The sequence below is a fragment of the Procambarus clarkii genome, chromosome 17 (genome assembly GCF_040958095.1).
Source record: "Procambarus clarkii isolate CNS0578487 chromosome 17, FALCON_Pclarkii_2.0, whole genome shotgun sequence".
NCBI lineage: Eukaryota > Metazoa > Arthropoda > Malacostraca > Decapoda > Cambaridae > Procambarus > Procambarus clarkii.
Genome location: NC_091166.1, coordinates 41,480,974 through 41,493,631, shown reverse-complemented (window position 1 = coordinate 41,493,631; position 12,658 = coordinate 41,480,974). Strand labels below are relative to the sequence as shown.

Here is a 12,658-nt window from a genome sequence, read left to right as displayed (position 1 = left end):
GGTCATCCCCTTGAATACAAAGATTCCGCAAAGCTTTTGGGGTTATTCCTTGACACTCGTTTGTCTTGGTCTCCCCATATCTCTTACCTCCGTGTTGAGTGCTCTAAGGCCCTTACCCTCCTTCGGGTCTTGTCCCATACTTCTTGGGGGGCAGATAGGCGCGCACTCCTTGCTTTACATTCCTCTCTCGTCCTGTCTAAGCTCGATTATGGTTGCCCTGCTTACTCGTCTGCTTCTCCTTCTACTCTTCGCCGTCTTGATGCTTTGCACCATACTGGGTTGCGCCTCAGTTCTGGTGCCTTTCGTTCGACTCCCATCCTTTGCATGTATGTTGACACTGGCTTCCTGTCTCTCCAGGACCGCCGTGCTCGCTACTGTCTTCGCTATCTTGCGCGGTCCTTGCAACATCCTTCCTCTCGCCTCTGTCGTGCTTTAACCCCTCCTGCGGTTCCTGTTCCTCTTCACCACCTCCCTCTTTCTGTCCGGTTATCTCGCCTACAGGATTCTCTTTCCGTTCGTATTTCTGATGTTTCTCCTCGTGTTGTTCCTTCTTTGCCCCCGTGGAGGGTCCCTCTTCCGCGGTTTTGTACATCCTTGACCCGTATCACTAAAGCTTTTACCCCTCCTACGGTTCTAAAACGCCTTTTCCTCGAGCACTTTTCTTCTCACTCCCGCTCTGTTTCTGTCTTCACCGATGGGTCTAAGTCAGCAGACGGTGTTGGCTACTCTGTTGTTTTTCCTGATCGCACTTATATGTGTCGCTTGCCTCCGGAGACTAGCATCTTTACAGCGGAACTTTATGCTGTTCTCTATGCTCTTCGTCTCCTGCTTTCTCGTTGTCAGTCTTCCTTTGTAGTTGTTGTTGACTCTCGTAGTGCCCTCATGGCTCTCGGGTCCTTTAATCCGGTTCATCCAGTAGTTGTCGAGATCCAGCATTGGCTGTTTCTCGTTCACAGTAAATTTAAGTCGGTTGAGTTTTGTTGGGTTCCCAGCCATATTGGTGTGTCTTTAAATGAGTGTGCGGATGCTGCCGCCAAGGAAGCTGTCCGCTCTTGTCCCATCTCTCGTAAAGGCATTCCGTATTCCGACTTTTACCCGGTTATCCATTCCTCAGTCCTTACCCGTTGGCAGGCTTCTTGGTTGTCCGTTACTGGTAACAAGCTACGTACTCTTAAATGTTGTGTTTCCTCGTGGCCGTCCTCCTTCCACCGTAACCGGCGGTGGGAAACCGCTCTGGCGAGGTTGCGTATTGGCCATACTCGCTTAACCCATGGTCACTTGATGGAACGCCGCCCTGCTCCTTATTGTCCTAGTTGCATTGTCCCTCTTACGGTCGTGCATGTCCTTCTTGAATGTCCTGACTTCCAGGACGAGCGTGTGTCTTGCTTTCCGACCGCCCCTCGCGGTCACCTGTCCCTCGATAGAATTCTTGGCGACTCAGATACTTTTAATATCGTTCGCCTTATGCGTTTTTGTTCTCGTATTGGCATCCTTGGTGATATTTAGCGCCCTCTGATTATTTTGCGCATTTGATGGTGCTACATAGCCTTCCCGGTTTGGTGGCTTCTTTTGATAATTACTTATCCTTTCTACCATTTATTCTATGTGCCTGGTATTTCATTCCTAGTGTTTCATATGGTGCTTTAGCAAACAAAGTACTTGTGTACCAATAGTCTTGTGCGAATAGCTGGTTATCTTTAAAAAGAGTTCATTTTTTAACAAACCATTTTGTTGATTTTACAAGACTGAATGAATCTCCCCTTCAGGACCTTGCAGATGTGAGGTTAAAGTAATCAGAATTTTTCTGCTTGGCAGTTTAACAAATTTAAGTGACATTTGAAATCCAATTAAAGTTGAGAATAGCTTTGAACCTATATAGTGAGTTTAAGTGGCAATAAGTTTGAATGGAAAGTTCATTTAAGAGCTTAGATTGAATTCCAGGTATCTGAAGTTTTTATAATTTTAGTTTGAAAAGCTCTTCCCATTTATGGTGTTTGTTACAGGCAGTGAATGTATACACTATCTTTAAATAGTTATAATCAGCAGCTTGAAACATTTGTGGTAATGGATTGTCTGGCATGTGAATTTAGTGTTGATTCCAAATATTTGGTAGACATTTCATAGTGCAGCAAATATTAACACAGATTGGACATTTCTAAAGTTTGTTATTTTCTTAGACTAGTAGAAAATTGTAGTGTTTGGTCTCATTTGATATTGTCCAGCATTAGACAATATTGTTAGAAAGTTGTATAGTTTTTAATACATAATCAATGTGATTACTATAATGGGCTAAGGTGTGACATTTAGTAAGGCATTGAAAAAAAAACTAAATTTAGTTTAATCTTGCCATTGACTTAAATTTTTACATAAGCTATGCAACATCATTGATAAGTGGAAGTTTAGCCCATACATTTGTTTTAGAAGTGAAATTTGGTAGTTATATTATAAATAATTTATTTTAAATTTTATTATCAGGTTAATTCAGTTTGGAATGCAAAGTTTTAAAGTGGTAAAAATGATTTCAGTTTTGTATGCTTAAGATGCTCATGTGTAAGTTTATAATAGCTTTATGAAGTTTAAGTTCTCATAAACTACATTAGCTTTATGAAAACTTATAACTCTTATACATGCAGGTTTAAATTAATGCATTATATCAGTTTTCTTTAGATGTCATTGTTAGGAAGACTGCATTAGTAATAAATTTCAAGCACAGTTGAATTATAGCTACTTTCAGGATAAAGTACATAAAGTTTCATTAAATGATTTATTAATGAGAGTATACAATATAACTAAGACAATTTTATGTTTCAGGTTGAGATTTCAAAGGCCAAGAAAATGTCCAGAGTACCAAAGACATCATCCACCTGTAAAAGAAAAATAATGAGTGTCCCAGTTCAATATACTAACACCTACCAATAATTTTCACTTTGGTAAGTTATTTATAAATTTCAGAAGTTCTTTAGATGTTAGACTTTGCATCAGGAATAATCAGTAATTTCCAGCATGATAGAATATTTGCTAATTTCAGGATAAAGTACAGTATAAAGTAGTTTCATTAGAATATTTATTGCATAGTATACAGTGTAACATCTAATATTGACTATTGTCCATTTCAGGTTGTGGGAAGCTGCTCCTCCTTGATGCAATCCACTAAAGACTCCAAAAGGACAGGGAAAACTCCAGAGTAACAAGAACATCCACCTGTAAAAGAAAAATAAAGTATATCAAACAGGGACACTCATTTTATTAACACTAACACCTATCTATAAGCACCAAAACCCCTAAGTCCCAATCTTTTAAGATTGGCTCAGCAAGGCCTACCCCTTACTTGCATTTTGAGGCAGGACTTGTTGGCTGAAAGAGTGCAAAACATCTTTTGGTTTAGTGCCCTAAACATGATGTACATAGGCTTCATAAGAAGCCTATATACATCATGTTCCAGGCACTAAACCTCTGGATGTATCCACTCTTTCAGTGAACAAGCCCTGTAGTTATTAACAATGTTTGCACATTGTTAAGGGTCCCTACACCTATGCAATTCTAGTCCATCTATTGGATGGGTAGTAGAGCAGGGCTCTGAAAAAGCCAAGCCAGGGAAATCTGCAGGACTGCCTGGTCCCCTTCTATGAAATGGGGTAGGATCAGTACAAACTGCATCAATCCCTGCAGGTGGTAACAGTAGGACTTTGGTACACATCTATAAATAGACTAGATGAAAAAGTGGATTAATTATTTGATATAGCTAAAACATGTAATTCAACATACCAGTTTATTGGATGTGTGAAGTAGAATAGCCTCACTGCTTTGGTACCATTGTAATCTTCATTATCACCTGAAACATTTAACCAAATTACCTTATAAATTCTGTATTGGGCTAATTTTACTTTAGTCACTTTGAAAATTCACAATGGATAATGTTCATTTAATCTTACAATATTAACATTTTAGTGGATTTTGTCACTAATGCTTATCAAGCAAAACATTGACATTAAACTTAGTTTGAGTAGCCACAAGTACATCAAAGTGGAGAACAATACTTCAGACTTTAATGTCAATTTTTAATTTACATTATCTACATGCAACCATCATTTCAAATTATCTTTACCTATAATGCTAGATTGTTTAAAATAATGTTTACCACACACCTTATTCTGAATGTCAAGCATTCAAACTCCAGGATCTAATTCTGCACTTCCCAATCCATATTCTGAAAGAAAAAGTCTATTTAAACTTCAATTATATTAAAAACATGACGTACAGTTACCAGTTAAACATTTTGATGAACAAATCCATGAGGGTTCAAACCTATATCCAACTGCAGGAGCCATGAGTAAGTAATTATCAAAAGGCACCAAACCAGGAATGCTAGAGCCATGAGGTCAGCAAGCCTCCCAGTCAATTCATTTACCTTGTCATGGCAGTCAACTATGGTACATGTGCAATCTTCACACATTTGAACCATCACAGCCCTTGTGGATTTGTTCATTTTAGATATCACTCCAATTTATAGATTGCAAACATTTAGCCAAATAATTCAAAACCAAACATATTAAGCAAACCAATTTCATTTTAAATATTTATATACCTTTCAGATTTTATTCCATTTAGGAATTAACACTACATTTTAAATTTTCTTTATGCTATTCAAAGCAATTCCTGCAAGGACTAAACTGATATTGTACCCCACTTGTCAAGGCCTAGAACTAGTTTATTTTCCCATTTCAAGGCCCCTTCACAATTACATAATTTTTTACCTAAATATTTATAAACTAAATAAACTAATTATATCAGTAAACTTACTTTTACCAACTAATTCTCACAACTGCTATTTTCTGTAGCATAACTTTCACCAATTGTTCTGTACACCATCCCTGAAATTATGTTGGAAGTACCCTCCACAACCTGTCAATGAAACATTAAATATGGTTAAAAAATTGCTGTGCAAAGAAAAATCTTTAAACTTCAATATTTCCCTTTTTAAAACTACACTAATAAATTAGCTACTTCCCCAACCATCTTTTATTTATAAATTATAGAATAAAACCCTTTTAAGTAAAAATTAAAGGCAGGCTACTGAAATTTTATTTTCAAAAATAATTTATACTTAAGATTCCACCCCCCCCCCACCATCCCCCATATTGGTACGGCAACTGATATAGCTAAAACTAATTCAACATACCAGCTTCATAGATGTGCAGAGTAGAACAGCCACACTTAAAAGTCAGTCAATGCTTGGATACCATTGTAATCTAGAAAAGCACCAGACACATTTAACCAAATTAGCTTATAAATTCCATATTGGGGTTATTTTACTTTTGCAAATTTACACAATTTCACAATAGATAACATTCCTTTAAAATCTACCAAAATGTTAATATTGTCAGCTTCTCACTAATGCTAATCAAGCAAAAATAATTAGTTTGAGTAGCCATTATCCAAGTTTGAGTACATTAAACTTGAGAAACTTCAGACTTTCATGGCAATTTTTACTTTACATTATCTATATGCAATCATTCAGATTATCTTTAGCCATAATGATAGATTTTAACTTTACTATTTAATACAGTATAATGCAAATCTGTTTAAAATACTACCACACACCTGAGTCTGAATGTCAATCAACACCTTCAAACTCTAGGATGTAATTTAGGACTTCCCAATCCATGTTCTGAAAGAAAAAGCCTATTTAAACTTCAGTTATATTATGAAAAGATCAAGTACAGTTACCAGTAAATTTGTATTCTGTAACTCTTTTTACTTTCAATTATGAAATTATTTTTAACTTAAAAACATTTAGATGAACAAATCCATGAGGGTTGAAACCTGGAGCCATGAGGTCAGTAGACCTCCCAGTTGCAATTCTTTTACCATGTCATGGCACAGTCAATTAAGGTGCATCTGCAATCTGACATTTGAACACATCCCATTTAGATCGTTCATTTGATGCATCACACTTGTTAAATTTATATATGATACAAACTTCTAGCCAAACAATTAACTGAACTGAAAATTAAGCAGACAAATTTACATTTAAATATAAATTTTATTATATAAATAAACTCAACTTCAGATTTTATTCAATTTAAGAGTTAACACCCAACTAAACAAGTGAAAATTCTTTGCGCTATTCAAAGCAATTCCTCCAACGAGACTAAACTGATATTGTACCCTGCTTGTCAAGGCCTAGAACTAGTTTATTTTCCCATTTCAAGGCCCCTTCACAATTACATATTTCACCTAAATATTTAACAACTAGCTATTAAACTAATTATATCAGTAAACTTACTTTTACCAACTAATTCTCATACACAACTACTATTTTCTGTAGCATAACTTTCACCAATTGTTCTGTACACCATCCCTGAAATTGTTGGAAGGACCCTCCACAACCTGTCAATGAAACATTAAATATGGTTAAAAATTGCTGTGCAAAGAAAAGAATTATCTTTAAACTTCAATATTTGCCTTTTTAAAATTACAATAAATTAGCTACTTCCCCCACAATCTTTCATTTATAAATTCTAGAATAAAGCCCTTTTAACTAAAAATTAAAGGCATGCTACTGAAATTTTATTTTCAAACAAATTTTTAGTTAGGATCCCCCATATTGGTACAGCAATTGATATAGCTAAAACTAATTCAACATACCAGCTTCATAGATGTGCAGAGTAGAACAGCCACACTTCAAGTCAGTCAATGCTTGGATACCATTGTAATCTATAAAAGCATTAGAAACATTTAACCAAATTAGCTTATAAATTCTGTATTGGGCTTATTTTACTTTTGCAAGTTTACACAAATTCACAATAGATAATGTTCCTTTCAAATTACCAAAATGTTAATATTCTCACCTCACTAATGCTAATCAAGCAAAAAAAATTAGTTTGAGTAGCCATTATCCAAGTTCGAGTACATTAAACTTAAGATACTTCAGACTCTTGGCAATTTTTTCTTTACATTATACGCAATCATTCAGCTTATCTTTAGCCATAATGAGAGATTTTAACTACTATTTAATATAATGCAAATCTGTTTAAAATACTACCACACACCTGATTCTGAATGTCAATCGACACCTTCAAACTCCAGGAATGTAGTTTAGGACTTTCCAATCTATGTTCTGAAAGAAAAAGCCTATTTAAACTTCAGTTATATTATTAAAAGATCAAGTACAGGTACCAGTTAATTTGTATTCTGTAACTCTACTTTCAATTATGAAATTCTTTAACTTTAAAAAATTTAGATTAACAAATCCATGACGGTTCAAACCTGGAGCCATGAGGTCAGTAGACCTCCCAGTTGTAATTTTTACCATGTCATGGCACAGTCAATTAAGGTGCATCTGCAATCCTCTGACATTTGAACAGCCCATTTAGATCGTTCATTTGATGCATCACACTTGTTAAATTTATATACGATACAAACTTCTAGCCAAACAATTAACTGAACTGAAAATTAAGCAGACAAATTTACATTTAAATATAATTTTAATTATAAATAAACTACTTCAGATTTTATTCAATTTAAGAGTTAACACCCCACTTCACAAGTGAAAATTCTTTGCGCTATTCAAAGCAATTCCTCCAACGAGACTAAACTGATATTGTACGCCACCTTAAGAACCGTCAGTGTAAAGTGTGTTCAGCGACGAAAGGACGAGTGATAAAAGGGGGTCCCCCCTCACTCTAGACAGGAGAGTATACCTCCCGAAAAACCCATGCATCAAAAGAGAAGTCAAAGAATAATCAAGACTGGCAAAAGGTCAGCAGGAAATGATTAGTTGGAAATGAGAAGAGGGGGTTAGAAAATTGAAACAAAGTTAAAGTGTCTAGCAAAATTGGTGAAGACAGCAACAGGAGCACAAGGCCTCTAAATGACAGGACTGACCCCATGGAGCATCATTCCAGCAGCTGCACACCAAGCCCCCTCCCTCATGACAAGCAAGAAAGGGTTGGGGTTAGGGGGGGGGGGACCTCATTTAGTAGACAACTTGCCATGACTAATATCTACAGGATGGGCAGTGACAATCTATACAACATTAAAGTTCTATTCACATTTTCAACTTTTAGCTTACATACACCTACATTAAGTACCCCAATATACCTTTACTTTGGGAAAGACTTCCTACAATGCCTTCAATACTTTAAAATTGATGTTGCCGACTATTAGAAATGGGTAATTTATAAGAATTACACTTCAACTACCTTCAAACGAACATTTGCTTTAACAAAGTACTTCTAAAATTAATATAACCACCCTTTCACCAAGCTATAATCATTACTCATTAACAATATAAACTGGTATATATCAATAAAAAAATTAGCAGTATTAAGTATACAGTGTTTATAATAAGTATTACAAGTGTATAGTATTATAACTACAATATTTGCCAAAACATTTATTCAACTTGCAGGCTTCAATGCAACAGGAATCCATCTTATCACAATGTGGAGCGGTGATTATTTCTTCAATCCCACGCACCACACTATGGCTTAAACAACTACATCAAAGTGTGGGGAAAAATTACCTTGCATCACCTTGTTGCTCATAAGGAAGGTCAACTGCCCATGACACCCATAAATTTATCTAGTAATGCAAGTCTATTAGTCTCAAGACAGATGGTGCCAAGAATATTAAGTATTCTAAAATGGCCAAAAAGCTTGTTTTAATAAACTTAGAGAACAGCTCTCGTACCATGATTCTTCACTATTTACAATAAGCGACAACATCAACCAACATAAGAGGCCATACCCAAAGTTATATGCTACTACCAACAAATACATTACAGGGGTCATTGCAGATAATGCATCTCCACCCGTCAAGAGAAAATCCGAATTAATAAATGTATACATACTATTAATTTCTATTAAACTAATATTCATAAACTGCTTAAGTGCATAATTTTAAAGTAAAAGTATAACTTTAGAAAATTTTAGAAACATACAATAAGCTTAAATACAATAGGCAAGTATACAATTCTAAAATAATTACCATATATTAAATTACTGACCATGCAAGGAAAAGTTCCAAGAATCTAGTAACAATGCACTGATCAATATCATTTAACAGCTGGTGCCATTGTGTGCAATGAACATTTTACCACAAATTATTTCTATTATGCAACATACTAGCTAAAAAATATACAACTATCATCAAGGACAAGTTATACATTCCCATTTTCCTCATCCAATGCATAATCTAAGACCCACCTATGTACTTTCTTGACAATAGCATATGGACTTCATAGTACAGACTATTTAGCCTGTATATCGAGTAGAGAATTACAGTGGCCAGTCTCCCATAACAAGCAATATAAGTTTACCTGCTAACAAATTAATACAGCATCCCAGAGCTTGGGTGTCACCTCATGACTTTCAAATTGCCCTTTTTATCTATTCCAATAGGTATGGCCACTGTTCATCAACTTTCTGGAAATATTCACTCACCTCAAATTCTAACATCCAACAAGATTCTGGACCATAATTATTAAACTGCAGTACCACACATTTTACACTAGTGTTAATTATTTATAATTAACTTACTAAAATTAATACTAAATTTTATAAACATGTTTGCTATCTATGCCAAGATACTAGATTATAAACCTAACTGTCATGGCCTTTAAGACTTTACAATATGTTAATGCTAAATTACAATAAGCACAACCTACAGCCTTTAAAATATTCCAACAAAGAAATACATTTATACATACAAATATACATTTCATTATCTATTTACAACTTTTCCTGAAGCTGGAATATGCACCTAATGCCAATCTTAGGAAACTAGTGCAAAGACTTCCAACATAAAAAGCTTTTTAGCATAATTAATAAAACTATTACACAACATGGTATCTGATTGACTAAAATTATCTACCTAAAACTACCAAAACAATTCTAATTTTATCCAAATTTAAAGAAACTAATAATTACCTACTTTTGTAATTACTTTCAGGGAAATGTTATAGAATATATTCACCATGTAGAAAGTCTGGACAATTTCTCACTACCCTCAGACAAGGAACATTAACGGCAAGTTTGAAGCACCTTTGTGATTAAATAGATCACAATATTTAAGTATTATGGGAATAATAGCTTTCCCAAGTATCATTCATACCTATAATGAACTACATTATGTGGATTGTACAGGTAATTCAACCTAGTAACGAAGCAAAGCCTCCTGGAACATGTCCAGCATATAAAAATCTGAACCTACTGAAGATTCAAATTCTGCAAGAAACTCAAAAATATCCCAAAGTACACTTTAGAACCTTAATAGCAATACAAGGGCATCCAACATGGCAGAAGACTATGGTGACCAAATACATTTTGACCAAACCACATACTAGATGATAACCAGTATCATCACTGGCTCCACCTTAACGTATCTTCTAATCAATGCATCAAACATTAAATTCACTATTAAATCAGTATTCAACTTTATACACAATTTATTTTAAGCAGGTGTAGGAAATGAATTTAGAAACCATAGTAAGAGATACAAGGGGAAAAGCCGAAAGATTCTAAAGCCACAGGTGTGGACATTTAAAAGTAAAGTTAAGGACACTTTCCATGAAGTGCCTCTAGACCAACTAATACTTCCCTAGATTGGAATTTTGCAGATGTTCCTCCCATTTATGCAGGCCACAAGTAGCACAGCAGAAAAGCTGCATCCAATCTAGTCTGCTTTTGGAATCTTTTCAGATTCAGTCACCATTTTGATTAAATATTTAAAGAAATGTAGTTTGTGGGGGGGGGGGGGTTTAACCAAAAAAAATTATATGAACAAGGCTGTCATGCAAACTTTGCAAATTAACCACCTAATAAAGTACTTCCAGCAACTGCATACATTTATTTTTTAAGGGACCATTATATTAGTTTATTGTAAAAGTTCAATGTCGACCAATATTTTTTTGGACTTTTATATGAAAAGAGATGCAACAGTTAAGTTTCAGTACTGCAGCCTAAATAGAAAGATTTAATTTCTCTTTAACGAATATTACATTTTCAAGTGTGTATACACAACCACACGTTTCAGATAATCATTCTACGACTTTTCTAACATGACCATATGAAGGATATGAAGTTGGGTTTTTCCAACACTCAGTTTTCCTAATACAAATAGTCAAAGTGCCCCCCAAAAATATGCAAATTTAACACTTGCTATTATTAAATCAATAAATGAACTTTGTGAAAAAATGCCAACTACAGATTTTCGACACTAACGTGCAAGTTTCATGTAAATTTATTAAAAAATGAAAGTTATGAACATTGTTATTTAAACAAAATAAAGTAAGGTGCTGCCATCTGTGGCAGAGGTTTACAACCAATTTCCTGGACCCCTTGGCACCTTTACAGATAGGCTTACATGCCATCAGGTGTACAAGTTTCATGCAAATTCTAAAATAAACGAATTTAGAAAATCTTTACTACAACTAATTTTTTTTAACATAGGCTGTTGTGATAGCCAGTCAGACTCTCAGTCGACACCATTTTTTCTGATTTTTTTTTTTTTTTTTACACCCAATTCAATATTTCTCTATTCTATGATGCCGAGATTGACCAGATTAAACCCTTTCCATATACAAAGGGTCAAAAAAGTGAAATCTAACCATTTTGAAAAACATACCTAATGGACCCCTTAAAGCTTTTCACAACCTACCACACAACTGGCAAGGAAACTAAGCACAACTTGCATTAATCTCATTCACCCAACTAATACCACAGCATGGACACCGATTTTATCTACTTTAGACTATATTTAATACCAGCCAATAATTCATTCTTTATGAAACTGACATTAGTAAAAATGGTACAACGCAAGCTAGATAGGATGCTATCCATGTCTTCAAGGAAAATTGATCAATTTGCAAAACAATGTCAAGATAAAGTTGAATGCAACATTGAATCAATGGTTTAAAGAGAAATGCTAATGCAGAACAAAAGATGCTTTTCCCACCCACTATTATCCAATGGAAGTCCCACTAAAGCCATAAATGCCAAGTTAAGCTGCTGTTTAAGATAAAGCTTTACAAGCTAATGAAGTGGAAAAGGGGGGGACCTGTGAAACTCAATGGGGGGGGGAGGGGGGGGAGGGTCAGATTATCTACCTTTTACATGTTGTAGACCTTCCTCCCCACGGGATCTGGGCCTTGTCCACTCAGACGTTGTCCAGAGCTGGTGCCGGCTGCTGGTTATAAAGTGCCATTCATTACTTCAGGAAACTACTTCCTCAATCTTCGCCATAGGGTACATCAGCTCAGGACCTCGCTACCATGTTGGGAGGCAGTTGAAGACTAGGCAGTCGATACCCTGGGCTGGAGAGCTGTAGCAGCCGAAACAGTATTTACCACCTGCAAATACAATTAAAGGGTTAATATAGGACAAAAAATGCAGTAAATTTTAGGAATATTTGCAGAATTAATGCAGGACAAAATTTGAGAATTTCTTAAATACCTTTAAAAGAGGATTTTAAAGTATTTTTAACAAGTTTTCAACTGGGCAGCAGAAAGCAATGTTTTTAATAGTTAAATTACCAGTACTGTACTTTGGTATGGTAATAAAGTCAATTACAGTACAAAATTTATCTACAGTAGGAAAGCAACAATTATGGAAATTATGTTTAGACCTAATTTTTAAAGCATATACAATTTAACTAT

The 12,658-nt window shown here is 35.1% G+C and overlaps 2 long non-coding RNA genes across 11 annotated transcripts in view; one reads left to right on the top strand and one right to left on the bottom strand.

The window, feature by feature from the left end:
- Positions 1-3,233, top strand: part of LOC123772671 (uncharacterized) — a 34,849-nt gene extending 31,616 nt beyond the window's left edge. The window contains exons 4-5 of the long non-coding RNA XR_011228894.1: positions 2,812-2,930; positions 3,117-3,233. This is a non-coding gene — a long non-coding RNA (uncharacterized lncRNA). The remainder of the gene's footprint in view (positions 1-2,811; positions 2,931-3,116) is intronic.
- The window catches only part of LOC138365529 (uncharacterized), a 560,302-nt gene continuing 550,690 nt past the window's right edge, over positions 3,047-12,658 (bottom strand). For 6 of the 10 annotated variants that reach the window (XR_011228887.1, XR_011228891.1, XR_011228889.1 and 3 more), the window contains 10 exons: positions 12,110-12,352; positions 7,053-7,120; positions 6,649-6,717; positions 6,287-6,390; positions 5,602-5,668; positions 5,180-5,249; positions 4,801-4,902; positions 4,146-4,207; positions 3,766-3,832; positions 3,047-3,201 (listed from right to left, as the gene is read on the bottom strand). This is a non-coding gene — a long non-coding RNA (uncharacterized lncRNA). Of the gene's footprint in view, positions 3,202-3,765; positions 3,833-4,145; positions 4,208-4,800; positions 4,903-5,179; positions 5,250-5,601; positions 5,669-6,286; positions 6,391-6,648; positions 6,718-7,052; positions 7,135-12,109; positions 12,353-12,658 lie in introns of all 10 variants that reach the window. The other 4 variants (XR_011228886.1, XR_011228885.1, XR_011228892.1 and 1 more) reach the window with 4 other exon arrangements.